The sequence below is a fragment of the Rhinoraja longicauda genome, chromosome 1 (genome assembly GCF_053455715.1).
Source record: "Rhinoraja longicauda isolate Sanriku21f chromosome 1, sRhiLon1.1, whole genome shotgun sequence".
Lineage (NCBI taxonomy): Eukaryota > Metazoa > Chordata > Chondrichthyes > Rajiformes > Arhynchobatidae > Rhinoraja > Rhinoraja longicauda.
The window spans coordinates 49,103,875-49,130,949 of NC_135953.1; the positions used below are offsets into that span (position 1 = coordinate 49,103,875).

Here is a 27,075-nt window from a genome sequence, read left to right on the forward strand (position 1 = left end):
ACAGAATTTCAAATGCCCTTGAAGATGAACTTATTTTATGGTGGTGAAAATGAGGCATGTAATTTTAAGGATGGAGGGGAAAAAATTAGAAGAGAGGAGGGCAAAGCCTGCCAAGTAATGGTTGGATACAGGCAACAGCAGTGGGAGGGGGGGGGGGGTTGATACGCAGATGGTGAGATAATGGCCAGCGATAAAAAAAATGCTGTTCCTTCAGTTTGCACGTGGTTTCTCTCTGCCAATGGAGACAGTCCAGGACTGAAACATTAAATGGGAAGTGGAGTTAAAATGGTTAGCATCCGGGGATCCATTCAGCCATGGCAGACCAAGGACAAGTGTTTGGTGATACAGTTACCAACGTATAGGAGACCACACCGGGAACACTGGAACCTGTCTCTCTTGGAAGGACTGCAGAGGTCCTTGAATGGAGATGAGGGAGGAGATACAAGGACAAATGTTACATCTCCTGCAGTTACAGGAAAAAATATCTGGGGATTGGGTGGTTTGGATGAGAAGGGATGAGTGAACTAACATGTATTGGAGGGAGCGGTTTCTGCAGAAGGGTGTGGGGATGAAAAAACCGGAGTTCAGGAGAGGCAGAACAAAGCCTGGTGAAAGATTTGTGGAAGCAGATAAGGGGGGCATAGGAAAAGGCCCTTCAGCTCACAATGTCTGTGCCAAACAATAGTATGCCAAAATGAACTCTTAACTGCCTGCATATAATAATAATAATTATTATTATATAATCCATATGCCTATCCAAAAGTCTCTAAAATGCCACAATCATATCTGCCCCAACCACCACCCACAGCAGTGCTTTCCAGCCATGTACCATTCTCTGTAGAATGACTTGTCCCACACATCTCCTTTAAAGTATGCCCCTCTCACTGTAAAACTATGCCCTCCAGTATTTGTTTTTTCCCCATCTTGGGACTGTCTCCCCTACCTACTTCCTTCAAGTACCACACCTCTGGCACTCCAGAGAAACCAATCCCGGAATGGCGGGACTGTCATATGTTGAAAGACTGGAGCGACGAGGCTTGTATACACTGGCATTTAGAAGGATGAGAGGAGATCTTATCGAAACGTATAAGATTATTAAGGGGTTGGACATGTTAGAGGCAGGAAACATGTCCCCAATGTTGGGGGAGTCCAGAACAAGGGGCCACAGTTTAAGAATAAGTGGTAGGCCATTTAGAACTGAGATGAGGAAAAACTTTTTCAGTCAGAGAGTTGTGAATCTGTGGAATTCTCTGCCTCAGAAGGCAGTGGAGGCCAATTATCTGAATGCATTCAAGAGAGAGCTAGATAGAGCTCTTAAGGATAGCGAAGTCAGGGGGTATGGGGAGAAGGCAGGAACGGGGTACTGATTGGGAATGATCAGCCATGATCACATTGAATGGCGGTGCTGGCTCGAAGGGCCGAATGGCCTCCTCCTGCACCTTTTGTCTATTGTCTAATCCAAGTGTGTCCAACCACTTGCTGTGGCCATTAATCCCAAATCCAGGCATCATTCTGGTAAATCTCCTCTGCACATTCCAAAGCCTTCACATTCTTCCTCCAAATGCGGCTTAATTAGAGTCCTGTAAAGGTGTGCCATGACATTTTGACTCTTATACTCAATGCCCTGACCACTCCAGGCAAGCATACCATATGCTTTCTTTATCACTTCATCTACTTTCAATTTGGAGATTCTATCGAGGATCTGCATGAGAATGCTTTTCTTAATGAATAAAAACTTTTATATCAATAAGTTTCAACCTCCGAGTGACTCAGTCAAAAAAAAAAATCATAACTGACGATTTGAAGACAGACAAATATTTTTTACCCCCACACAGCAGATTGTGGGATGATGGAACTCTGCCTTAAAATGGTAGGAGAGGCAAGAATCCTCAACACAATTAGGAATTTAGTGGTGCCAAATTAGATTTTCCAGCCCAAGGAGTATTATTTAATTAATACCCAAAACATTATGTTGCAGAGCAGTATGTTTTCCACAAACCCAATGAATTCAAGAGGAGCATGGGAATGCTCGGATGATGAATCAGAAATTTCAAATCGCTGGATAATTGATAATCAGATTTTTACCGTATTTGGATTCTAGTTTCACCCAATCCACCTCTTCCCCAGGTACTTTCTCCTGCAACCGCAAAAGATGCAACACCTGTCCCCATCCCTCCTCCCTCGACTCTGTCCAGGGACTCCGCCAGTCCTTTCACGATAGGCAGAGGTTTACTTGCACCTCCTCCAACCTCATCTACTGTATCCGTTGTTCAAGATGTGGACTCATACATTAGCGAGACCAAATGTAGATTGGGCGATCGTTTCACTGAACACCTTCGCTCTATCCGCCTGGACCGACCTGATCTCCCGGTTGCTAAACACTTTAATACCCCTTCCCACTGACCTTTCTGTCTTCGGCCTCCTCCAATGTCAGAGTAAGGTAAAACGCAAATTGGAGAAAAAGCGTCGCATATTTCGCTTGGGCAGCTTACAAGCCAGTGGTACGAGTTGATTTCTCTAACTTCAAGTAAACCCTGCATTCCCTCTCTCTCCATCCCTTCCCCACCCAAGTCACACCAGCTTCTCGTTCCCACCTAGCAAACAGCTAACAGTGGCCTTTCCTTTAGCAGTTACTTATTGCATATCTTTCATTCATTTGTTCTAGATCTCTCTGTATCATATAGCTCTCATTTACCTTTCCCGACTCTAGTCTGAAGTAGGGTCTCGATCCGAAACGTCACCCATTCCCTCTCTCCAGAGATGCTGCCTGCCCCGCCTGCTGAGTTACTCCAGCATATTGTGTCTATCTTCTAGTTTAAGTGGTGATTTGTGGGTGATTGTAGTAACAAATATGTTTCTAGTTTTTACTTGAGGAATTAAAAGAATGTAGGCATTAGAGAAAGAGTCTAACATACAAAGTGGGAAAGTCTAAAGTGTGAGAATATTATGGACAAACTAATACAGGCCAGATTCCATATTGTCAGTGTTTTCTCTAAACATCATAAAAGTGTGCCACCTAGAAACCACAGTTGATCACAGTATGGATCTTGTTTACTTCTAAGTACATCCCAATCCAGTTTAGCAAAAAACTCAATGTTGAAACATCCAAAGGACCATTTATCAAAATAAAATCTCAATCATAGATCACTCCATCAAATCTACATGCCAGGAAAATGAAAATCCAGTTAAAGTCAAACACTACAATGTGCCAGTAGCGCATTCTTCTTCCCCTTTGAAAAATGGATCATTTAATATAACTTTAAAAGTAGAATAGAATATTCTACTTCAGAATTGAGGGACAAAGGTTTAGGGGTAACATGAGGGGGAACTTCTTTACTCAGAGGGTGGTGGCTGTATGGAATGGGCTTCCGGTGGAAGTGGTGGAGGCTGGCTCGATTTTATTATTTAAGAGTAAATTGGATAGGTATATGGATAGGAGGGGATTAGAGGGTTATGGTCTGAGTGCAGGTAGATGAGACTAGGTCAAGGAGAATGGTCGGCGTGGACTGGTAGGGCCGGACAGGCCTGTTTCCATGCTGTAGTTGTTATATGTTATATGTTATATGTTATATGCATCCATTACTGTAGTTGAACAAAGGGGACTATGAAGGCATGAGAGAGGAGCTGGCCAAGGTCGACTGGAGAAGGATCCGAGCAGGAATGACAGTGGAACAGCAATGGCAGGAATTTCTGGGCATAATCCAGAAGTTGCAGGATCATTTCATTCCAAAGAGAAAGGAAGATTCCATGGGGAGCAAGTGGCAACCGTGGCTGACAAGGGAAGTTAGGGATGGAATAAAACAAAAAGAAAAGATGTATAACATAGCAAAGAGTAGCGGGAAGCCAGGGGACTGGGAAACTTTCAAAGGACAACAGAAGATAACAAAAAAGGCACGACGGGGTGAAAAGATGAAGTACGAGGGGAAGCTGGCCAAGAATATAAAGAAGGACATTAAAAGCTTCTTTAGGTATGTTAAGAGAAAAAGATTAGTAAACACAAATGGGGGTCCCTTGAAGGCAGAAACAGGTGAAATTATTATGGGGAACAAGGAAATGGCAGAAGAGTTGAACAGGTACTTCGGTTCTGTCTTCACTAAGAAAGACACTAACAATCTCCCAGGTGTATTCGAGGACGGAGGATCTAGGGAGACGGAGGAACTAAAAGAAATGTGCATTAGGCGAGAAATTGTATTGGGTAAACTGATGGGACTGCAGGCTGATAAATCCCCAGCGCCTAATGGTCTGCATCCCAGAGTACTCAAGGAGGTGGCTCTAGAAATCGTGGACGCATTGATGATAATTTTCCAATGTTCTATAGATTCAGGATCAGTTCCTGTGGATTGGAGGGTAGCTAATGTTATCCCACTTTTCAAGAAAGGAGCAAGAGAGAAAAGGGGGAATTATAGATCAGGTAGCCTGACATCGGTGGTGGGGAAGAAGCTGGAGTCAATTATTAAAGAGGTAATAACGGCACATTTGGATAGCAGTAAAAGGATTGGTCCAAGTCAGCATAGATTTATGATGGGGAAATCCTGCTTAACTAATCTTCTGGAAATTTTTGAGGATGTAACAAGTAAAATGGATGAGGGAGAGCCAGTGAAAGTAGTGTATCTGGACTTTCAGAAAGCCTTTGATAAGGTCTCACACGGGGGATTGGTGGGCAAAATTAGAGCACATAGTATTAGGGGTAGGGTATTGACATGGATAGAGAATTGGTTGGCAGACAGAAAGCAAAGAGTAGGAATAAATGGCAGGCAGTGGCGAGTGGAGTGCCTCAAGGCTCGATGCTGGGACCGCAACTATTTACAATATATGATGGATGATGAAATTAGAAGTAACACTAGCAAGTTTGCAAATGACACAAAGCTGGGTGGCAGTGTGAACTGCGAAGAGGATGTTAGGAGGTTGCAGGGTGACTTGGACAGGTTGCGTGAGTGGGCAGATGCATGGCAGATGAAGTATAATGTGGATAAATGCGAGGCTATCCACGTTGGCGACAAAAAACAAGGAGGCAGGTTGTTATCTCAATGGTGTCAGATTAGGTCAAGGGGAAGTGCGACGAGACCTGGGTGTCCTTGTACACCAGTCACTGAAAGTAAGCATGCAGGTACAGCAGGCAGTGAAGAAAGCTAATGGCATGTTGGCCTTCATAACGAAAGGATGCGAGTACAGGAGTAAAGAGGTCCTTCTGCAGTTGTATAGGGGCCTGGTAAGACCACATCTGGAGTGTTGTGTGCAGTTTTGGTCTCCTAATTTGAGGAAGGACGTCCTTGCTATTGAGGCAGTGCAGCGTAGGTTCACGAGGTTAATCCCCGAGATGGCGGGACTGTCATATGAGGAAAGATTGGAAAGAATGGGCATGTATTCACTGGAGTTTAAGAGAAGAGGTGATCTTCTAGAGACATATAAAATTATGAAAGGACTGGACAAGCTAGATGCAGGAAAAATGTTCCCAATGTTGGGGGAGTCCAGAACCCAAGGCCACAGTCTAACAATAAAGGGGAGGCCATTTAAAACTGAGGCGAGAAAAAACTTTTTCACCCAGAGAGTTGTGAATTTATGGAATTTTCTGCCACAGAAGGCAGTGGAGGCCAATTCACTGGATGAATTTAAAAGAGAGTTAGATAAGAGCTCTCGGGGTTAGTGGAATCAAGGGATATGGGGAGAAGGCAGGCACAGGTTACTGATTGTGGATGATCAGCCATGATCACAATGAATGATGGCGCTGGCTCCAAGGGCCAAATGGCCTCCTTCTGTGCCTATTTTCTATGTTTTTCTATGTTAAAACAAATCTTTTCACTGTACCTCAGTACACATGGCACTAATAAATCTAAACTTTTGTTTTGCCATGCCACCTTTGTTTTTTTAACTTCCCTTTTAATTTAGGTAATTTGGTCTCAGTTTCAAATATGTGTGTTGCCTCTGCCCCTTCTCTAATCCTTGGTGCACCAGTCTACATTCAAGTTGTTGTTTCTAATTGACTTTTGCTGAATCACTTCTTCTCCGTGTAATCTTACACAGATTTTCCAATATTTATTTTGAGGAGGGAAAGAACAAGGGTCTCTCGGATCTAGTGAGGTCCTATTTGATTCAAGGGTGTTTCTAAAGGGACAGATCAGGAGGTTTCGACCAAGCTTTCATCATGGTTAATGTTAATTATGTTATTTTTAAATTAAATTCATTCTTTTCTTTCCAAATTAAACAGAAGAATTTAAAATCTTTAAGCTGTGATAGTCAGCAAAGCTGGGATAGGGATTTGACAGCTGTTAAAGTTTTGACAAACAAGACTTCCTCATAACACAAGTCATCTAAACGAGTCCAGAGTGCTTCAGAACAAATGAAGGAATCAAGATCTGACCCACATTTCATATTTCTACACTTTTAATGTGGAAGTTACGTTAACAGGTATTATTAGTGCACGATTCAAACATATTGAATGTTGAACCAACACAGAACACCTGGCTGTTCTCCTCTAAGCTGACAGAGGGTTTTAAAAACAATATACTCACACTCCACGAAATGAGAAAGAAAAAGCTATTCAGCTCGTCATAATTCTCCACCATTTGATAACATCAAATGTTTTACTTCATGGCCACTTTTTGTTTTGCATTCACCCCACATCCCTCGATTCCCTTATATAGAAATCTAAAAATTTTAACTGACACCAATTATTGCCACAGCTGCAAGTATAGTTGAAATTTGTTTTGCCACGCAAATCAGAAATTCCATTAATTGGTGACAAGAATGCAGATAATAATTTCAATTAAGTGTTTCAACAAAACACAAGCTGCAACATCAACCTCATTTACAATCCAGAACATTCTAGAACAGATTACAAAAACAGTCAAAAACCTTTTCATGATCAAATTGTACAAAGCTTCTAAATTTTAATTAGGAATACTAGCTTCTAAATTTTAATTAGGAATACTTGAAATGAACGATTTCCGATAACTATTCTCTTCTTGTGTCTGTACTGACTGTTGCTGATGTATGGTTATGCATCTGTAACAAGTTTATCTCTCCACAAGTGCGGCCTGATTTGCTGAGCATTGGCAGCATTTATTTTGTTTGAATTCTGACTGCTGTGTTCTTCATCTCACAGTTCCAGATACTATTATTTCAAGTTATACCTCCATTTCAGGAGGTGGAGAGAACAAAGGATATAACAAGAGGCTGACTGACAGCAATCATGTTGGCTTGCTTCTTTTCTTCTTGTAACAGTAAGCCCCTAAACTTTATTGAAACTTAGAAAAAAGTGTTTGTTGGGAATCTAAATATAAAAACAGAATATATTGTAATCACTCAGCAACACCTCTGGAAAGAGTTAAAAAACTAATGTTTCAGGCTAATGACCCATGATCAGATCTGGAAAAGTGAGAGAACAAGTATGGTTTAAATTGCAAAGAAGGAAACATGAACAGAACAAAGGGAATGCCTCTGAACAGGCAGGAACCAAGGTTGTTTGTGTGACCTTTCTGTACCATCTAGTTACTGATGAAGTCAAAGAAAAAATAACAAGCAACATTCTGGATCTGTGAGATGAAGAACGCAGCAGTCAGAATTCAAACAAAATAAATGCTGCTCAGCAAATCAGGCTGCACGTGTGGAGAGATAAACTTGTTACAGATGCATAACCATACATCAGCAACAGTCAGTACTGACACAAGAAGAGAATAGCTGTCGGAAATCGTTCATTTCAATGTCGAGTCCCAAGAGTTATTTCTCAAGCTCACAATGAACATTGTTGAACTAGCTTCTAAGATTAATGTAGAATGGATTGGAGAATTAAAATGGCAGGCAACTGGATACTCTGGGTATCCTTGCATGCCAATCAGATGTATTCAACAAATAAGTCACCCAATCAGCATAACTATTTACCTGGACAATCTTTTAACTCAATATTATTGTGTACATTTTTAGTTCTTAACACGAACCTTCTCTGCAACTTACAATACATGCTTGTTTTCCCCATTTCTTAAATTCTGATGAAGGGCCATTGACTATAAAGGTTAACTCTGTTTCTATCTTCATGGGTGATGTCTGACCTACTGAATAGTTGTACCATTTTGTTTTTGATTCGCTAGCTTCTCACAGCCTACTCATGGTCTCTCTTGCTTTCCAGCCATCAGAGATACTGTCTAGCCCTCTTCACCCCTGGGCCGTCTCTCCAATTTACAACAAGTTTACATTTCCAACTCTTCCTGGTTCTTGGGTTTAGGCTTATTATGGTCACGTGTACCAAGGTACAATGAAAAGCTTTGTTCGGATGAAAGATCTTCAAACTGAACAAAAGAGGTGCTGTCCCACTTGCTGATAATTTCCAAATGGTTGTTTTTATACCAATAACGAAATACTTGCTTTATTTTGTCTTTTGGAAATGACAACAGGTACGGTTTCGCATATTCCTGTGTTTGAGATTGGATGTCTGTAAACGCCTGGAATGAGGAAGTGACAATCTGCTCCACTGCACTGTCTGAATGCGGCGATTTCTGCGAATGGCACGACGATGTTCCAACACGTAAGTTGACTTAATCTCTAGTCTCCAATTGTTTCTTGTTGTTTTTTTTATGGGCTGTATTTTAATTTGCAGAACGTTCTCACCCATTCATAATTTAGCCTCAATGTAGAGTCAGGGATTGCGAGAGAGCAAGAGAGAGAGAGAGAGAGAGAGAGAGAGAGTAAATCACAACCACCCACCCACCCGCTGCCCCAGCCAGGGCTGACTATTAACAGTAAGAGCCCACCGCTGCCCGGGAGCAGGGACACCAAAGAACCGGGGCATCACCCCTTCTCCCACCCATGTCCCCTCGGCCCAGACAGGTGTAGAGCAGAGGCTCGGCTCTGCCAACCGTCTGCCTCTGCCGCCGTTCGTTCGCTGGCTGGCTGGCTGCCTGCCTGCCTGCCAGAAGGCCCCGGGCCGCCCTACCTGGGGAGCTGGCGTTGCTGCCGTTAACGGTGTCGCTCGCTCGCGCCGCCGCCTCCCCCGTGGACAGCCCCTGTGATCACGTGATTCCCTCCCCCCGTCCGGTGCACGGCCCTGTGGCCACGTGACCCCTCCACCCACCCTTCTCGTTCACGGCCCCGCGCGCGTGACGCGGCGAGCTCGGCCCTCGGCCTTCCCCCGCACTGGCTGCCTTGTCGCCTCCACTCCGGTCCGCTCCGTCCCGTCCCGTCCGGGATTAATTCTGCAAAGAAATAGTAATCTGTGCGTACAGTACGGGAAACATTGCAGGTTAGGTGTACAGTGGAGGCATAATGTGAAAACTAGAATGTTTGAAGGTTTGTTATTAGATGCCACAATGGTTCAGTGGTGCTTTTAATGTTACAGACTGCCGCCCTTTTAGTGAGTAGATTGATTTAGGCCAGTGCAATGACAGATTCTCGTGTTCATCATTTTAATACCACCAACGTTACAAGGGATTTAATATGTCGTGAGTGGATGAAAATAATACAATGGGTTCGAGGCCAACCATCAGTGATACAGTTTCATAACTACATATTAGAAAACAAAACAAAGTAATTCCCAGTTCTCCGACCAGTCTTTCTCGGACTACATTATATCTGTTTGCATTGTTGTTTCCTTCTCCCAACCATCAATCAAGTCAAGTCAATTGTATTTGTATAGCACATTTAAAAACAACCCACGTTGACCAAAGTGCTATGCATTTAGTACAGTTCAGGTACTAAGAAAAACGAACATACAATGGCACACAAACATAACAGCACATATATAAACAGTTTACAGCGCCCCCTCCGAGGGCCTCAAACGCTAGGGAGTAGAAATAGGTTTTGAGCCTGGACTTAAAGGAGTCGATGGAGTGTTGACTTGCTTGTCAAACTTTAATGCAGAGTCAAATATCACACCAAGGTTTTTGACATGCGGTTTGACTAGGGTGGATATGTTTCCAAGGCTGCCTGTTGTCGTTTTGATGGAGTCAGGCGGGCCGAATAGGATGACCTCAGACTTGCTCTCGTTTAGTTGAAGGAAGTTCCGTGTCATCCAACATTTTATGTCCTCAAGGCAGTGCATGAGGCTGATTAAATTTGACTGGTTGTTGGGTTTCAGGGGGAGATAAAGCTGTGTGTCATCCGCATAGCAGTGGAAAGAAATGCCGTGCCTTTGAATGATTTGGCCAAGGGGGAGCATGTATAGAGAGAAGAGAATGGGGCCTAGGATGGAGCCTTGTGGAACCCCGCAGGAGAAGCTAGCTGGGGAAGAGGAATAATTGCCTATGTTGATGGAGAAACTCCTACTTTTGAGGTAGGAAACAAACCAGCTCAGGGCAGTGCCATCAACGCCAACCCCGTACCGGAGACGGTCAATAAGGATGGTGTGGTCCACTGTATCGAACGCTGCGCTGAGGTCGAGAAGGAGCAAGATTGCACAGTCAATGGCGAGAAGCAGGTTGTTGTGTACCTTCAACAAGGCAGACTCTGTGCTGTGGTGGGCCCTGAAACCTGACTGGAAACTTTCCAGGATGGTATTTTGGTGTAGGTAAGGTAGTAATTGATTTTAAATTGCCTTTTCATGGACTTTTGACAGGAATGGGAGTTTGGAAATGGGTCTGTAGTTGCTAGGCAAGGTGGGGTCTAGGTTAGGTTTTTTCAGGAGGGGTTGGACCACCGTGTGCTTGAAACAGGTAGGAACAGTGCCAGTGGCCAGAGAACTGTTGATGATAGAGAGGATGCTGGGACCGGCTATTGCAATGACATCCTTCAGAAGGGCAGTGGGGACAGCATCAAGGGGGCAGGTTGCAGGTTTCATAATGGAGACAAGCTTTGCAAGGGAGGATAGAGTGATGGGTTGGAAACAGTCCAATTTAGATGAACAACCAGTGAGACAGCTAGGTCACGGGTGGGAGGGGAAATATCAATGATCTATTGTACATTTTCCTTGATTTTCATTCCCTTTGTCCTGTTTTCACACCTTACATTTACTTAAATATACACGTCCTTATCTATGTACCGCCCTCTCCCCTGACATCCGTCTGAAGAAGGGTCTCGACCCGAAACATCACCCATTCCTTCGCTCCAGAGATGCTGCCTGTCCTGCTGTTACTCCAGCATTTTGTGTCTATTTTTGATTAAAACCAGCATCTGCAGTTCCTTCCTACACAAAGTAATTCTCTAGTAGTATGTACAACACCCCACCCCCAAAAAACAGATGAGTTGTAAAATCTTGAAAGTAGCACTCACATCTCTGTAGAATGAATGATAGGAGACTTGGGCATGTAATTTAAGTTAACATTCAAGTCAGTACCAAGGAAATTATCAGATCATAATATTGAAGAAGAAATGTTAATCCAGTGCTAATTTATCTGGCAAGTGATAAATTAAAAAAACAAATTTCCAGATGATAGTTGGCATAGCTGAACTTCTTTCCTGAAAAAAAAATTCTGATAATCTATTAGTACTAAGGATATTTTAATTGAGATGGGGAAATACATAGAACACCACAAGATCAGGCCTTTTGGCTGCAATGGCCATGCCGAACATGATGCCAAGTTAAATTGATCTCCTCTGCCCACATGTGATTCATATCCCTCCATTCCTTGCAGATCCACGTGCCAATCAAAAAGCTTAAAGCTTCCACCAATACTCCTGGCATCACATTCCAATAACCCCACACTCTGTAAAAAACCTGCCTTTCGCATATCCTTCAAACTTTACCCCTCTGACCTTTAACAGTGCTCATTAGTCTACAATTTCCATCCTGGTAAGAAATGGCTCTGACTGTCTACTCTATCTTTGGCTCTCATAATTTTATATACTTATATCAAGTCTCAAACGTCCGATGCTCCAGAGAAAATAATCCAAGTTTGTCCAATCTCGTCTTGAAGCTATAATAAGACAAGGGAATTCACAATGAAATATGGGAATCAGAGGGGGATCTTGGAGGTCACACCTACAGAGGCAAACATAATACTTTATCTTTGTTGTAGAGTCATCGAGTGATACAGTGTGGAAACAGACCCTTCGGCCCAACTTGCCCACACCGGCCAATAATGACCCAGCCACACTAGTCCCACTTGCCTGCACTTGGTCCATATCCCTCCAAACCTGTCCTATCCATGTACCTGTCTGTTTCTTAAACGATGGGATAATCCCAGCCTCAACTACCTCCTCTGGCAGCTTGTTCCTTACACCCACTATCCTTTGTCTGAAAAAGTTACACCTCGGATTCCTATTAAATCTTTTCCCTTTCACCTTGAGCCTATGTCCTCTGGTCCTCGATTCCCCTGCTCTGGGCGAGAGACTCTGTGCATCGACCCAATCTATTCCTCTCATGATTTTGTACACTTCTATAAAATCACCCCTCATCCTCCTGCACTCCAAGGAATAGAGACCCAGCCTACTTAACCTCTCCCTATAGCACAGTCCTGGGCAACATCCTTGTAAATTTGTGAACCCTTTCAAGCTTTACAATATCTTTCCTATAACATGCTGCCCAGAACTGAACACAATATTCTAAATGTGGTCTCACCAATGACTTATATAACTGTAACATGATCTCCCAACATGTATACTCAATGCTCTGACTGATGAAGGCCAATGTGCCAAAAGCCTTTTCGACCACCCTATCTGCCTGCGACTTGATCTTCAAGGAACCATGCACCTGCACTCTGAGATCCCTCTGCTCTACAACAATCCCCAGAGGCCTACCATTTACTGTGTATGTCCTGCCCTTGTTAGACGTCCAAAAATGCAACACCTCACACATCTCTGTATTAAATTCCATCAACCATTCCTCAGCCCACCTGGCCAATCGATCCAGATCCTGCTGCAATCTTTTACAACCATCTTTGCTATCTGCAAAACCACTCACTTTTGTATCATCAGCAAACTTGCTCAACTTGCCCTGTATGTTCCCATCCAAATCATTGTAGATGATAAACAATAACAGGCCCAGCACCTCACCCTGAGGCACACCACTAGTCACAGGCCTCCAGTCCAAGAAGCAACCTTCCACCATCACCCTCTACTTCTGTCCATGGAGCCAATTTGCTGTCCATTCAGCTATATCTTCTTGGATCCCATGCAATCTAACCTTCCAGAGCAGCCTACCATGTGTAACCTTGTCGAACGCCTTACTGAAATCCATGTACACAACATCTCCAGCTCTGCCCTTATCAACTTTTTTGGTCACATCTTCAAAAAAATCAATCACATTTGTGAGACACAACGTTCCCTGTACAAAACCATGCTGACTATCACTAATCAGCCCTTGCCCATTCAAATGCCTGTATATCCTATCCCTCAGAATACTCTCTGGTAACTTTCCAACGACAGATGTTAAGCTCACCGGCCTATTGTTCCCAGCATTTTCCCTGCAGCCCTTCTTGAAAAGAGGCACAACATTTGCCACCCTCCAATCTTCCGGCACCTCTCCTGTTATTACGACTTGTAAATTTCAACCAGGGCGCCCGCAATTTCCTCTAGTTTCCTGCAATGTCCTCGGATATATCTGATCAGGCCCTGGAGATTTGTCTACCTTCATACACGATAGTACCTTCAGTACTTCTTCGAAGACAACACTGACTGCTCAAGGCACTTCCATTGACTGCCCCAAGTTTTAAGTACCTTGCCCATCTCCTGTGGCTCCACACAGAGGTGACCGCTTTGATTCCTGAGAGGTCCCACTCTCTTGTTACCCTTTTCCCCCTTTTGTATTTATAAAATATTTTGGGATTGTCCTTAATGCTGCCCGCCAGAGCTATCTCTTGGCTCCTTTTTGCCATTCTGATCTCCTTTTTCAGTTTACTCCTTAGTTCCCAAAACTTCTCCAAGGATGCACCTTATAAAAGACGAAATTGCTGAGCATTTGGATAGCAGTAACAGGATCATTCCGAGTCAGCATGGATTTATGAAGGGGAAATCATGCTTGACAAATCTACTGGAATTTTTTGAGGATGTAACTAGGAAAATTGGCAGGGGAGAGTCAGTGGATGTGGTGTACCTCGACTTTCAGAAAGCCTTCGACAAGGTCCCACATAGGAGATTAGTGGGCAAAATTAGAGCACATGGTATTGGGGGTAGGGTACTGACATGGATAGAAAATTGGTTGACAGACAGAAAGCAAAGAGTGGGGATAAATGGGTCCCTTTCGGAATGGCAGGCAGTGACCAGTGGGGTACCGCAAGGTTCGGTGCTGGGACCCCAGCTATTTACGATATACATTAATGACTTAGATGAAGGTATTAAAAGTACCATTAGCAAATTTGCAGATGATACTAAGCTGGGGGGTAGTGTGAATTGTGAGGAAGATGCAATAAGGCTGCAGGGTGACTTGGACAGGTTGTGTGAGTGGGCAGATACATGGCAGATGCTGTTTAATGTAGATAAGTGTGAGGTTATTCACTTTGGAAGTAAGAATAGAAAGGCAGATTATTATCTGAATGGTGTTAAGTTAGGAAGAGGGGATGTTCAACGAGATCTGGGTGTCCTAGTGCATCAGTCACTGAAAGGAAGCATGCAGGTACAGCAGGCAGTGAAGAAAGCCAATGGAATGTTGGCCTTCATAACAAGAGGAGTTGAGTATAGGAGCAAAGAGGTCCTTCTACAGTTGTACTGTGCCTACAGTTGTACAGTTGTACCGGGCCCTGTGCAGTTTTGGTCTCCAAATTTGAGGAAGGATATTCTTGCTATTGAGGGCGTGCAGCGTAGGTTCACTAGGTTAATTCCCGGAATGGCGGGACTGTCGTATGTTGAAAGTCTGGAGCAATTAGGCTTGTATACACTGGAATTTAGAAGGATGAGGGGGGATCTTATTGAAACATATAAGATAATTAGGGGATTGGACACATTAGAGGCAGGAAACATGTCCAGAACAAGGGGCCACAGTTTAAGAATAAGGGGTAGGCCATTTAGAACGGAGATGAGGAAGAACTTTTTCAGTCAGAGAGTGGTGAAGGTGTGGAATTCTCTGCCTCAGAAGGCAGTGGAGGCCAGTTCGTTGGATGCTTTCAAGAGAGAGCTGGATAGAGCTCTTAAGGATAGTGGAGTGAGGGGGTATGGGGAGAAGGCAGGAACGGGGTACTGATTGAGAGTGATCAACCATGATCGCATTGAATGGCATTGAATGGCGGTGCTGGCTCGAAGGGCTGAATGGCCTACTCCTGCACCTATTGTCTATTGATCCCAACTGCCTATACCTGTCCCATGCATCCTTCTTGTTTTTAACCAACGCCTCAATTTCCTTCGTCAGCCAAGCTTCCTTACGTTTGCCTGTTTTGCCCTTCACTCTAACGGGAACGTACATATCCTGAGCTTTTGTCAGCACATTTTTAAAAATATCACACTTGACTGACGTTCCTTTCCCCTTAAATAACCTGCTCCAGTCAACTTGACCAAGACCTTCTCTCATACCTTTAAAAGTTGGCCTTACCCAGTTGAGCATTTTAACAATTGGACCCTCTCCGTCCCTATCCATAACTATCTTAAACCTAATTGAACTGTGGGCACTGGTCCCAAAAGGCTCCTCCACCAACACATCATTAACTTGCCCTTCCTAATTTCTCAATACTAGATCCAGTGTTGCCCTCTCATGTGTGGGGACCTCTACAAACTGCTTAAGAAAACTCCTGAACACTATTGGGGAATTGCACCCCATTTAAACCCTTCACACTCTGATTTACCCAGTCAATCTTGGGAAAGTTAAAATCCCCTCCTACAATAACCTTATTTGACCTGTGACTGTCTGCAATCTCCTGGCATATTTGTTCTTCTAATTACCATTGACTATTTGGGGGACTGTAATACACCCCCAACAAGGTGATCATCCCTTTCTTGTTCCTCAGCTCCACCCATATAGCCTCACTAGATGAGCCATCTATAATGTCACCTCTGACCACTGCCGTGACAACTTCCTTTACCAACAATGCAACCCTCCCTCCTCTTTTTCCCTCACTCCTGTCTCTCCTGAAGCTCCTGTACCCGGAACAGTCCTGCCCCTCCCTTAACCAGGTTTCAGTCATGGTTACAACGTCCCAGTCACTTAAAAAAAAATAATATATATATATATATTATATACTGTAAACACAATCAGTACAAATCATTCTGATTATATGTCGCTTAGGTTTTCTCCTTCATCAATGCTCCCATAAAGTGTTTAGGACCCTATTACATTGGGCCCAGGTCCGCCATAGCAGAAGTCCCCACAATGCCATTGTGGTGGCAGCACCCAGGGTTCAATGGGTTCCTCAGTAAGCACTCGTGCATCTTGGAACTTGCTAGTCGGCAGCTTTTACACACAGATGTCTCACACTGAAAGTCCAACAGGTTTAGGGTAATCAAAGTGCATTTTCTTCCAGTGTGCCTTTTACAGCAGCAGTTGATATTTGTTTCAGTATGTGTTGCAAGGAACAACCTCAGTTATGTAGTTTTGAGTTCTCTGTAATGCAGATCCTCAGGATGACAAATACCATTGTATAGTTTTCCAGATCATATTGGCAAATACGCAATCCACAAGGAGATTTTTGTGCACGTTAGGACACAAAGTGCTTGGTAGAGCAACCTGGGTAAAGAAGGGTCGAAACCCTTCTTCAGCACATCACCAATTTCCCACTACTAACACTCTCCGCCTAGTGGAGCTGACCCTCATCCTTCACAACTTCTCCTTTGACTCCTCCCATTTCCTCCAAATCAAAGGTGCAGCTATGGGCACTCGCATGGGCCCCAGCTAGGCCTGCCTCTTTGTAGGGTATGTTGAAGAATCCCAGTTCCAGTGTACACTGGCCCTATCCCCCAAGTTTATTTCCTTCACAGTGATGCCTGCATCCATGCATAACTCATGGACTTCATTAACTTCACCACCAATTTCCATCCTGCATTCAAATTCAATAGGACCATCTCCGACCCCTCCCTCCTCTTTCTTGATCTCACTGAAGATAGACTTTCGCCTGACGTCTATTGCAAAACCTACTGACTCCCACAACTATCTTGACTACACTTCTTCCCACACTGCTTTCTGCAAAGACGCAATCCCCTACTCCCAATTCCTCCGTCTACGCCACATCTGCGCCCAAGATGAGGTGTTCCATACCAGGACATCCGGGATGTCCTCATTCTTTAGGATACGGGGGTTCCCCTCTTCCATCATAAATGAGGCCCTCGCAGGTACCCTGCAGCTCTGCCCTTACTCCCCCTTCTCCTAATCGCAACATAGTCCCCCTGGTCCTTACCTTTCACTCCATCAGCCATCGCATACAAAACATAATCCTCCAACATTTCCGCCACCTCCAACGGGATCCCACTACTAGCCACATTTTCCCATCTCCACCCCTCTCCGCCTACTGCAGAGATCATTCCCTCTGCAACTCCCTGGTTAACTCATCCCTTCCCACCCAAACCACTGCCTCCCCAGGTACCACCTGTCCAGGAACCCCAACAGTCCTTTCAGGTTAGGCAGAGGTTCACTTACACCTCCTCCAACCTCATCTACTGTATCTGTTGTTCAAGATGTGGATTCTTATACATCGGCGAGACCAAACGCACACTGGGCGATCGTTTTGTGAAACACCTGCGATCAGCCCGCCTGAACCAACCTGATTTCCCGGTTGCTGGATATTTTAATTCTCCTTCCCATTCCTATGCAGACCTTTCCGTCCTTGGTCTCCTCCATTGTCAGAATGAGGCGAAATGCAAATTGGTGGAACAGCATGTCATATTCTCTCACATCAGGTAGCCCCGGCATTCCCTCTCTCTCCCTCCCCCACCCAAGTCGCACCAGCTTCTTATTTTCACCCTACAAACAGTTTACAGTGGCCTTTCATTTATCATCGTCACTTTTTTGCATATCTTTCATTCATTGTTCTTGATTTCTCCACATCACCGTTTTCTCTCTTGTTTCCCTTACCCCTAACCAGTCTGAAGAAGGGTCTCGACCCGAAACGTCACGCACTCCTTCTCTCCAAAGATGCTGCCTGTCCCGCTGAGTTATTCCAGCTTTTTGTGTCTACGATTTAAACCAGCATCTGCAGTTCCTTCTTACCCACACTGACCTTTCCGTCCTAGGCCTCCTCCGTTGTTAGAGTGAGGCTAAATGCAAATTGGAGGAACAGCATCTCATATTTTGCTTGGGCAGCTTACAACCCAGGGGTATGAATATTTATTTCTCCAACTTCAAGTAACCCCTGCTTTTCTCTCTCCATCCCTCCCCCTCCCAAGTCACACCAGCTTTCACTCTCACCTAGCTACAGCTAACAATCGCCTGTTTCCTTTATCATTGTTACCTTTTTGTATATCTTTTTATTCATTTGTTCGATATCTCTACATCATCGTCTATATCTCAATAGACAATAGGTGCAGGAGTAGGCCATTCAGCCCTTCGAGCCAGCACCGCCATTCAATGCGATCATGGCTGATCACTCTCAATCAGTACCCCGTTCCTGCCTTCTCCCCATACCCCCTCACCCCGCTATCCTTAAGAGCTCTATCCAGCTCTCTCTTGAAAGCATCCAACGAACTGGCCTCCACTGCCTTCTGAGGCAGAGAATTCCACACCTTCACCACTCTCTGACTGAAAAAGTTCTTCCTCATCTCCGTTCTAAATGGCCTACCCCTTATTCTTAAACTGTGGCCCCTTGTTCTGGACTCCCCCAACATTGGGAACATGTTTCCTGCCTCTAATGTGTCCAATCCCCTAATTATCTTATATGTTTCAATAAGATCCCCCCTCATCCTTCTAAATTCCAGTGTATACAAGCCTAATTGCTCCAGCCTTTCAACATACGACAGTCCCGCCATTCCGGGAATTAACCTAGTGAACCTACGCTGCACGCCCTCAATAGCAAGAATATCCTTCCTCAAATTTGGAGACCAAAACTGCACAGGGCCCGGTACAACTGTACAACTGTAGGTACAGTACAACTGTAGAAGGACCTCTTTGTTCCTATACTCAACTCCTCTTGTTATGAAGGCCAACATTCCATTGGCTTTCTTCACAGCCTGCTGTACCTGCATGCTTCCTTTCAGTGACTGATGCACTAGGACACCCAGATCTCGTTGAACATCCCCTCTTCCTAACTTGACACCATTCAGATAATAATCTGCCTTTCTATTCTTACTTCCAAAGTGAATAACCTCACACTTATCTACATTAAACTGCATCTTCTATGTATCCGCCCACTCACACAACCTGTCCAAGTCACCCTGCAGCCTTATTGCATCTTCCTCACAATTCACACTACCCCCCAGCTTAGTATCATCTGCAAATTTGCTAATGGTACTTTTAATCCCTTCATCTAAGTCATTAATGTATATCGTAAATAGCTGGGGTCCCAGCACCGAACCTTGCGGTACCCCACTGGTCACTGCCTGCCATTCCGAAAGGGACCCATTTATCCCCACTCTTTGCTTTCTGTCTGTCAACCAATTTTCTATCCATGTCAGTACCCTACCCCCAATACCATGTGCTCTAATTTTGCCCACTAATCTCCTATGTGGGACCTTGTCGAAGGCTTTCTGAAAGTCGAGGTACACCACATCCACTGACTCTCCCCTGCCAATTTTCCTAGTTACATCCTCAAAAAATTCCAGTAGATTTGTCAAGCATGATTTCCCCTTCGTAAATCCATGCTGACTCGGAATGATCCTGTTACTGCTATCCAAATGCTCAGCAATTTCCACCTCTTTGCACCCAAGATCTCTTGGTCAAGTGGAATGGCATACAGAGACTATAGCTATTCAAATAAGTAAATTGAACAAAAACATACTGCTGGATGAATTCAGCAGGTCAGGCAGTATAGTTTCTGTTGGAAATGGACAGACAACATTTTGGGTTGGGACCCATCAAGCAATCAGAAGAAGGGTGCCGATCCAAAATGCTAAATCCCTTCACACAAACTGCCTGATGTGTTGAATTCCACTAGCAGCCTGTTGTTTTCAAGATTCCAGCAGACTGTGTCTTCAAGTCAGTAAATTATTCAGTATAGTATAGGAGTTCATTTTCGAACTTTGGAATAATCTAAAGTTGTAAGAGATGTTGTTATCAATCATAGTTACTTTTTATACTTATGGATTTGTAATATATGAAAATAATTAAGTAGTATCAATCTAAATTAGCATTTCATAACCAGTTGTTTTTATTTCCTGAGTTTTTTAAATATATTCTTTGAGGAAAATAAAAAAAGGAGACCTTTGACTTTAATAATTGCCATAATCTAGTAGGGAGCCATCTAGTGTTAATAATGTGCATGTACCGTAACCTTAAATTAAACATCCAATTAAATGTGCCATTGGAGGCAAATAATAGATATTCTTTCAGGCAAAATTCAGGTGAAATACTCATGCCTTGTCCCGAGCGTCCGGAGAGTTTAGGACCCAGCGGAAATGCGTGATTTGTTTTCAGCCTGTTCTTGAGGTGAGAATTTCTCGAGATAACGATTGTTTTGATTGGTTGTTTATAAGAGAAGATCGTGGTTTAAAACCGTGTTGGACGGGTTAAAGATCCGCAAAGGAGACGTCGCAGGTTTTAATAATTTGTGCGGATTGAACAACTGGTAAAATATTTTCTTTGTTCTCTTCACTTAAGTGTTTTAGGTTGATTTTCTCTCTGGATATTTTTCCCCTCTTTGTGTGTTAATTTAAACATTTCACGTTGCCGCTCGATAGTGTTTACTGTAGATTTTTCTTTGGTGAAAAGTTAATGTAATGACGTAAAATCTTAATAGGACGGTACTTAGTTTAAACTTTTAATACCACGGACGTTTTCGATTCATGGGTTCGCATCGGAACCTTTCCCTCTTTTAAGGGCGTGCACAAACTTTCCAACTTGGGTATGCAATACGTTTATAATTCATGGAACTAGGACATAAATGTGCATTCGAGTGTGTGGGGGCGAGTAAGTGAATGTAATTATCCAGCAAAAGTTGATGCACCTTTTTATCCGTTATCTTGTTTTGTAATCTCTTCCCCACCTTCCCATTCTTTGAAAAATAAAATGGAGGAGGAAAGTTTTGAACTCTACTAATAATGAGAGCATAGGTGGGTGAGTGAGTTGATGTGCAAGTTGAGGTGCATGGACGCCCCGGCATTGCTACATATGGCAGCAGGTAACCCCGTGAGCGGCCCGCGCGCCGGCTGTCGGTGATTCTACTGCATTCTGACGTCACAATGGGGGGTTGCGCCAGGCGCCGGTGGTGGGGGAGCCGATGTCACGTGCACCCGTGGAAGGCCACGTGAAGCTAGAAAAGGCGCCAAGCGGGCGTGGGGGGTTCAGCAAGTAAGTACATGCTCACGTTCACGAGGGGGTGGAGGAGGACGAGGACGAGGAGGAGGAGGACTATGGCACCAACAACAAGCTCGAAGACCACCGGTGTACAGGCGTGAGACGAGCGCGGGTAGCAGTCTGGACACAGGTGCACTTGTCCTTGAACTTGGTATGGTGGGGTGGCTTGGAACTCCATATCATCCTCGAAGTGGTAAAGTGAGGGACTGCCTCTTAAATGTGGATGCAGTCTCGAAAGGCCATGACTCGCTTGTGGTGGAAATTAGTTTGAGGGATAAAAATGGGTGTGGTTGTCATATGTCTTCGAAGTTGTCTGAAATGAGAACATTTTTGATACTTTAAATGGAAAACAAAAATCTTATTCTAAAATGTTTATGTTCCAGTGGATGGAGGAACTGTGTGTTTTGTATTTATTTGGTGTATGCGGGCATTGCTAGCACTAGCATTAAAATCCCATCCTGGTTAATAAGTTTGCTCGGGGCAGTAAAATTGATGGTACAGTGAAGAAAGTCATCAAAGATTACAATAGATTTTGGTCAACTGGGCCAATGGAGAATGACAGATGTTTTAATTGGATAAATACGACATATTTTGACAAGACAAACCAGAGCATGACTTGCACAGTACATGGCAGGGTAATGGGGAGTACTGTAGAACAGAGAGACCCAGGGGTGCTGGGCAGAGTTCCTTGCAAGTGTGGTGAAGGAAGTGTTTGGTATCCTTGCGTTCAATGGTCTGATATTGACTACGGTAGGTAGTTGGGTGTCCTATTAAAGCTGCATGGTTCTAGTTGCCCTGCTATAAGAAGGGTGTTATTAAACTGGAAAGGGTGCAAAAACAACGTACAAAATTGTTATGAGGTCTCGGAGGTTTGTGTCACAAGGAGAGGATCGAAAAGACCCAGGGTGAATTGGTTAGATCATGTCTTTGGAATCCAGGAGGCTGAGGGGAGACCATATCAAGGTTCACCCACACACCGATAAAGGAACAACAATAGAATGTTCACATGCATCTCTTCATATTTTGTCTACTGCATTCTGTGCTTATGATGTGGACTCCTTTGTATTGATTAGACCAAATGTAAGCAAGGAGACTTTCACCAAACATTTGTGCTCTCTCTGCTCAGGCTGCTGGATTGCTAAACATTTTAAAGCCCAATATCATTTCTGTCCTTGGGAAGCCTTGTCAGAATGAGGCCATGTGGAAACTAGAGGAGCCGTACCTTGTAGTCTGTGAGTGCATTTCAACCCAACAGTATGACCGTTGGATTATCTAATTTCAAATAATATTCCTCCTAAACCTGACCATTCATTCATGTGTCCCCTGCCCTGTGTGCACCTATTTCTTCCACCATCTCTCAACTGCTCCTTTCCTTTGTATGCTCATCTTTCATCCCTTTTTACCTTTGACCTTTGGAACTTATTCTATTCGTCTGACAATTAATACCCTTCTCACTATCGAACTGACTTCCCAGGGTTTGTCTTACTTTCAGCTCTTTTTCCCAGTTTTCTCCCTTCTACTCCAGTCTCAAGAGTAAGTGTCATCTGTCCATTCCCTCCACAGATGCTGACTGACATCCTTTGTTTTTCTAGTGCTTGGTGCTTTGCTCAGTATGTTATGCAACTTGAAAGGTGACATTACCAGCTTTCTATCAGGTTGATGAGTTGTGGAGTGTCTTTAGAATGCATATTCACTTGCAGTTTGTGGAAGGTGTGTCTTAAGCATAACACTCATTGAGGTTGCACTCATTGAGGTAAGTGGGGAGTCATGATTTCACTTCTAACCATACACCAGCTTATCCTTTTTACTGATAAAATGCTTAGGAGAGGCACTGACTATGTAGTTTAGTCTCATTTTGTGGCCACCTTATTTTTGCTGATTGGGTCGTTTCTAATGGTCATGCCTGACACTTGTAGAGGATAAATGTTATCAACTTATCAAGTGTGAATGTTGGTCAAATCTTGCTTTATGTGGTCAGACGTTTTTAGTGTGGGGTTGTGTACAAAACTCAATATTGTAAACATCTACACTTCTTACACGGAGGGAAATTCATAGATGAGGCAGCTGAAAAAATCCTTTAATGTCATGACAAAGAACAAAAAATTACAGGAAACCAATTTGCTCTGCTTTCCATTGACTTGTTTTATTTAAGCTTTTTGATCCCTCCTCAGTTATTACCTTGATAGTGTTGGAATCATGGTGGTGGTGTGGGGACTGGGGTATCGAGAACCAGGGATTATGCTTTCCGTATGGGCTAGGCTGTTCATGTTTGAGATGAGAAGAAATTTTTGAACTGTGGAAGAATTGTGAGAACTAAAAGATGTTTTTCGATTAAAAGCAGTTATATCATATCATCATCATATCATATACATACAGCCGGAAACAGGCCTTTTCGGCCCTCCAAGTCCGTGCCGCCCAGTGATCCCCGTACATTAACACTATCCTACACCCACTAGGGACAATTTTTTTTACATTTACCCAGCCAATTAACCTACATACCTGTACGTCTTTGGAGTGTGGGAGGAAACCGAAGATCTCGGAGTAAACCCACGCAGGTCACGGGGAGAACGTACAAACTCCTTACAGTGCAGCACCCGTAGTCAGGATCGAACCTGAGTCTCCGGCGCTGCATTCGCTGTAAAGCAGCAACTCTACCGCTGCGCTACCGTGCCGCCCAGTTATTTAAGAATCTTTGATTTTGTAATTGTATCGAAAGGTGGATGAAGTGTTATGAAAGATGTGGATAAGGTGTTACGTCCTCTATGCATTGACTCGGGCGGTCAGTATCTCTGTAATGTAAGGGACTAGATTAAATCTCTGTTGTCCTTAAATTGTTAGAGGAGGAGATGGGTGCAATTATTCAAGAGATTGGAAGTCTCAGGAAGAATGGGGTAGTATAAAGAGACAGCAAATGCTGAATCTGGGGCCAAAAAACGAAAGTGCTGTAATTTATTTTGTTGTTGCTTGAACTGTGCGCAAAGCAGCATGTGTTGAATTGAATGCATGGTCAACATTTTGGGTCAAGAAGCCACATGAAGAATGACTGTATAGCGAAGGTATCCAGGATGTAGAAATGGGAAGGGAATGGTGTGGCAAAGGTTAGGGTAGGGAAAGAGGAGAATAAATAGATGGATCAAAGTTGGGAAGGGTGAGTCTTGAGACAGACTGGTGAGGGATACGTGGAGCTGTATAAGGATGATTGGCAGATTGAACTAGAAGGGGGAGGGAATAGGAAAATGAAGCATGAGGGAAGAAATCAAGGTCTCTAGGTGATGGGCTGATGGAAGCTGGTTGGGGAGGGTAGTTTGGGTAATGGAATGGGAGGAGGGCTTGGAATGGAAAAACAAAAGAAGGAAAGAGAAACCAGGTGGCATGGAGAAAGGAAAGCCATGTGGGATGTGGCTTACCTGAAATTGGTAAATGTTATGTTAATACCTGAAGGATCCCAACACAAAATGTTGCTTATCCTTGCCCTGCACAGATGCTGCCTGATGCCTTGAGTTCCTCCAGCACTCAGGGTTTCAGCATCTGCAGTTCCTTGTATCTTGACATTGGTGCCATTGAACTTCAGCTTACCCAAGCATAAAATAATTAGTGTTTGGCCTCACCAGTGTAGTAGTGAAGGAGGTTGCTACAGCCAATGAAGTGAGCTGTGTTAAAACACCAAGTATCACAAAATGCTGAAGTAACTAAGTGGGTCAGGCAGCATCTCTGGAGAGAAGGAATGGGTGACGTTTTGGGTCAAGACCTTTCTTCAGACGGAGGGGGGGGGGGGGGGGTGGGACAAAGAAAAGATGTAGTTGGAGTCAGGAAGACAGTGGGAGAACTGGGAAGGGGAGGGGAAGACAGGGACAGAGGAGCTATCTAAAGTTAGAGAAGTGAATGTTCATACCACTGGGGTGTAAGCTGCCCAAGCGAAATATGAGGTGCTGTTCCTCCAATTTGCAGTGGGCCTCACTATGACACTAGAGGAGGCCTATGACAGAAAGGTCAGACTGGGAGGGGGAGTTGAAGTGCTGAGCCACCGGGAGATCAGGTTGGTTAAGGCGGACTGAGCGAATGTGTTGAGTGAAACGATTGCCGAGCCTGCGATTGTTTAGAGAAGTTGACATGTTAAAACACCATATCTGCTCATTCGTGGAGTGACCTCCCTCTGAGCGTTGAGGGATAGAAGATGGTTGAAAAATGGTGCTTATCACTAGCTTTGAGTTTGAGTAAATGGCTATGTCACTTATCCAACTACTCCAGAGATGCTATCTGACCTGCGGAGTTACACTAGCACTCTGTCTTATGTGGTAAGCCAGCATCTGCAGTTCCATGTGCCTGTAAAGAAGTCAAACAGTTTCCTCTTCTGATGTGTTTTCCAATTGGCTTTCTATCAGAAATTGATTTTTTAAAATTTTGCTATTCTGCCTTCATTTGGGATAGGAATATTGAGAAGTTTTCTTCTGTTTTAAGTTTTGTTTCTGCACTTGCAGCTGATCTGATCCATTAGCTGCATTGTGCCTTCTACAGATTTTGTAGACACCTCTGCTGTGTCCTCGCATTGAGGCGTATGGATTTGCTGTAATCCGGACAAAGAATGCCACCTGGCTTGATAGTAATGTTGGAAAAATATATTGTGTTGCATTAGAATGGATGGAATTCCAATCTCGAGAAACTTTGTGCTGTCCAGTCTGAGGATATCTTTGTATTGTCCAATATCTTTAAAAGCATCTCTTGAGACACACTTATTTCCTTCTCTCCTGAGATGCTGCCTGACCTGCTGAGTTATTCCAGCATTTTGTGAATAAATACCTTGAGGCACACGAGGCTATTTCAAAGAACTCTTCATCAGCATTGACATGGACATTTGCATCTGACAGAACTCCTCTCCCACAATATATAAGAAAATAACTGCAGATGCTGGTACAAATCGATTTATTCACAAAATGCTGGAGTAACTCAGCAGGTCAGGCAGCATCTCGGGAGAGAAGAAGGGTCTCGAAGAAGGGTCTCGACCCGAAACGTCACCCATTCCTTCTCTCCCGAGATGCTGCCTGACCTGCTGAGTTACTCCAGCATTTTGTGAATAAATCCTCTCCCACGATGCTGCTTGCCCCTTCCTCTCTTCCCAACACTTGTCTCATCACTGTCTCCTATTTCCTTTGTATCCTCCCTCTGTCCCTTTCCACCCATAATCCCTTTATCTGATACCCTCCTGTCACCACTTCAGCCTTTGTAACTTCTGCAGATCAACCCTTTCACCTATCATATGCCAGGCTTTTACTGTCTATTTTTTCAGATTTCTTTCCCTCTGAAGGGTCCTTACTCGTGTCATCTGCCCATTTCCTTCCACAGCTGCTGCCTGACCATTTGAGTTCCTCCAGCAGTTTGTTTTGCCCAAGATTCCAGTATTTGCAGTTTCTTGTGTCTTCAATTAGATAATCCCTTGGTTCAGTTCTTGACAAATGTGCTAAACCCAGGAATTGCTGCCGCTGCTATGTGCATTTCTCTCAATCAGACTGTGCTGTCTATCCTTGATGTTTCCACAAGGCGTTCAAAAGCGAGGACTGTTTCATCTGTTGAGACCATAATTGGTATGATATTTAGTTTGGCAATATTTGGCCTGATGTCTTTGAGCCATTTTGGTCTGGAGTCAATGTCGATGATTTATTGGGCTTCCACTGGGTAATCAAGCCATTCAACTTTCTATAAAGTTGAAATTTGGTTTACATGGGTGCCTTGCTGGAAACCACATGGTGGTGTGGTGCAGTTATCTTACTTGCCTGCATGACCAGCTGGAATGCTGTTTAGTGCTGTTGGAGCTCAATATGTTTGACATGTTTCATTATTGCAGCTTTATAGGG

General features: G+C 43.9%; 2 protein-coding genes across 7 annotated transcripts in view; one reads left to right on the plus strand and one right to left on the minus strand.

The window, feature by feature from the left end:
* slc38a9 (solute carrier family 38 member 9) overlaps positions 1–9,121 on the minus strand; it is a 43,881-nt gene extending 34,760 nt beyond the window's left edge. For 3 of the 4 annotated variants that reach the window (XM_078396992.1, XM_078396983.1, XM_078396968.1), the window contains exon 1: positions 8,927–9,015. The gene's annotated coding sequence lies outside the window, so the exon portion shown is untranslated. Of the gene's footprint in view, positions 1–8,926; positions 9,016–9,064 lie in introns of those variants that run through there. The other variant, XM_078396976.1, reaches the window with a different exon arrangement.
* ddx4 (DEAD (Asp-Glu-Ala-Asp) box polypeptide 4) overlaps positions 8,402–27,075 on the plus strand; it is a 74,074-nt gene continuing 55,400 nt past the window's right edge. Inside the window, exon 1 of one of the 3 annotated variants that reach the window (XM_078396949.1) lies at positions 8,402–8,518. The gene's annotated coding sequence lies outside the window, so the exon portion shown is untranslated. The other 2 variants (XM_078396955.1, XM_078396941.1) reach the window with 2 other exon arrangements.